The following is a 3,141-nucleotide window of genomic DNA, read 5'->3' as shown; positions in this document are numbered from 1 at the left end:
CTGGGAAGAAATATAAGCGTTCTGTCCAATTTTATACATATTTTTAAAGAGGTTATATTTTTAACAAATATTTTTTCCCCTTTATATGTAAGGATTAGTTTTTGAAGGATCCTTGAGCTTGATAAAAGGTTAAAAAAAAGTACCCGCAGCTTATTATTTGTCTATATAACTTATTTCTAAGAAAATATAATGGAAAATGCAGTCAAACACAAACTAAACTTATACTGTTGAAGAAAAACAGTTAAATAATAAAATGTTAATTTGGAGCAGGAAAAAAGAAATTGACTTAAAAAACAGTATCAACAACAAAAAGTGGAAGTTGTTAGGAGAAAAACTACTAACATTAAGCAAAAATTGTTACTTTTGAGATTCTAAGCTGTCAAGACAAAAAGAATAATTAGATGAATGTGTTATTCAGTTTCCTTTGTTTTATGAAAGAAGACAACAGAAGGACACAATTTTTCTATGGTCCTAAAATTTGCCAAGGGGTTCCTGACTTGCAGGATGGCATATACCATAATACACCATGTTCTTGACAGTACTAACAAAGAAGCATTTTTTTCTCCTTATGGGCTACCTCTCTTAGTCAGCAGTAATGACACATTCCTGGAAACTTTCTTTTTCCCCCAAACATGCCCTTGACTCACAATATCTTTAACAATATCATGAAATTGGGAAAAATTATTCTATCCAAATTCAAACATTTTCAGGTTATGGGTGTAAGCATATTCATCATAAAGACGTAAGTCAGGAGAAAATAATTTATGCTTACAGATATGTTATAAATTTATCTGAATACATAAATTTGAATAAAACAATGAAAACCTACTAATTAAGTCCATTTTTGGAGCTGTAGGGATAACTCAGCTCTCAAGGTAAATATTTTCTATTTTCAACCACTTTTTCAGCTTTCATCTTTAGTTTCACGAGAAACTTTTGCTACCAGCATGAAATGAGTTCAGCACCTGGCATGGATTTGAACAAGCAACACTCTGGACTGAGATCCTGTAGGGGTCACAGAGACAGCACACAATGTACATACAACTCAGCCGCCGAGGCACAGCCCACACAACAGGAAACGGTGGCTGGATGACCCTTTGCAGAAAAAAGTTGCAGATCCCTGAAACAGATGAAGATTGGGAAGCTGGGAAGCGCTTTGTCGAAAAGCACTCTAGGTATGACTTGATAACCTTAATTACTGGTTGGAATCACCCCTTCCCATGCTGGGACATCTGAAAGGTACTATAACCTCCTTGGAGGACAATTAGGAGCTTCCCACACAGTTTAAATTAAACAACAAAGATGGTGAAATGAGGCAAGCTGGTTGGACTTTTCAGTCCAAATGAAATGTGCCAGAATGCAACCTTCTAGAACCCCCAAGCCCTGAGTAAGATTAAAAACAAGACCGATCTAAGAATCTTCACATTATGAAAGTTTCACAAAATACCTTGCTCAACTAAAGAGTAAAGAAGTCTGTATCTTACAAATTCATAAACTTTAAGTTGGTAAGATCTAAACAAAGGCTTTGTGCAACCAGGCTGGCAGGTAACCTGTTTTAAAATTGACACAAATCTACTCAAATGAAAGTGCCACTGGACTAGATTCAAAAATAAAGTGAAGATGCTTGCTCCTTAACAAACATCAGACTTAAAAATGACCTGCAACATGAACTTGAGTGAGGTGACTCCTGCCTTCAATGGGGAGATACTTTGGGTATCAAAAAACAAAACAAAACAAAACAAATATGTAGCCTCCATAACCAGTTTAACCAGAGTGGGTTTTTTTTTTTTTTTTTACCACTGCTCCCAAAAGTGAGTTTGAGAAAATTTAATTTAGCTTTAATTCATCAACCTACATTAGTCTCTCTGAAAACTTCTAATTTTAAAATCAAGTACACATTTGATTTTCAAGTAAGGTCAAGAGAACAAGGCAGCTGAGCACTGACATCACAGGGACATGCCCCACGCCACACGGCAGTTACATCAACACGACGCGTTGCTATGGTGCCTGACTATTAATTTCTGAAAGAAGGTGATTATAAAGCCGCCAGATGAACATCCATCGAATGACACCACTTCAGCACAAAACACTGACATGCGTTACTCCTATTTGCAGCATGTTAATTTTATGAATCACCACTTTTGTGATGTGAATATTCCTTCCTAACTTCAAAACTACCAAGTCAACTACCAAAAAAAAAAAAAAAAGAAGAGGTTAACTCCCACAAACAGGGGAAAAGTTTGATAATATTTAGAGGGGAAAATGTGACTCTGTGAACCATTTCTTAAGAGCAATCTTTTCTTTAAAGGCCTCCAAAAATACGCTACACGTGTACTTACACAAATAAATACATGCAAATTTGATAATTAGGAGATCTGAAAAGAACTGAATTAAGATGCCGAGAAGGCAGTAGATAGAGTCCTTAACGTAATTCCACTAATTATATCTGCATTTACCTTTTTTGGCTTCTGCCAAGCAATCTTCTGTTACAGTCACCTCAAAAGGTCACTTCTTACCCTGAAAACAAAAGAGAATATCAAAAATCTGAATGTCAAGACAAAGCAGCAACCACCTATTTGCCTGGGAGAGACGCAAGATAAACAACAAAATAACTCAATTTTATTTAATGGCAAAAGACATTCAGAGTTAATAAAAATCAGTGCCAAGACCTCCACTTACCGGACCATGTGCCTTTGAGCTCTTCAAGACAATAACAACTTGGATGTTGGAAAAGTCAAGGTGAAACATTTCACATTTTGCTTACCAACTCTTTCTCATCTTGTTGTCTATCCACTTATTTCATGTGGAATAACCTGTGAGTCACAGGCCTTTGCTTTGGGAAACCAGACTGCTACTTGAACCTGTCTCTGTTTGGTTAACATTCACAACATCTCTAATTTCATTAAAACAGACCCTCCCCCTGCCACCCACCCACCCTTGCAAGTGAGTTAGTTCTTATAGACAAGATGCTTTATGCCACTCTGGACCTTTCAAAATGAATAAAAGCACCACAATTTTCAGCCTGCGGAGGGGTTTGGGGGGTCATCAGTGGGTGAAAGCTGTTCTCACAATGTTTTCCACTTACAATATATCTAGCGGATCTATTCAGTTCAATAAAAACGGTTCATGTCAGATGAAATA

General features: G+C 36.5%; 1 protein-coding gene across 33 annotated transcripts in view; it reads right to left on the bottom strand.

Moving 5' to 3' along the window:
• Positions 1-3,141, bottom strand: part of FOXP1 (forkhead box P1) — a 624,022-nt gene that overhangs the window by 337,863 nt on the left and 283,018 nt on the right. For 30 of the 33 annotated variants that reach the window (XR_006057033.2, XM_060402196.1, XM_042235956.2 and 27 more), the window contains one exon: positions 2,457-2,517. The gene's annotated coding sequence lies outside the window, so the exon portion shown is untranslated. Of the gene's footprint in view, positions 1-965; positions 1,121-2,456; positions 2,518-3,141 lie in introns of all 33 variants that reach the window. The other 3 variants (XM_060402200.1, XM_042235960.1, XM_042235962.1) reach the window with 1 other exon arrangement.

Source organism: Ovis aries, chromosome 19 (assembly GCF_016772045.2).
Source record: "Ovis aries strain OAR_USU_Benz2616 breed Rambouillet chromosome 19, ARS-UI_Ramb_v3.0, whole genome shotgun sequence".
NCBI classification, from domain to species: domain Eukaryota; kingdom Metazoa; phylum Chordata; class Mammalia; order Artiodactyla; family Bovidae; genus Ovis; species Ovis aries.
This window is presented reverse-complemented; position numbering and strand designations above follow the sequence as displayed.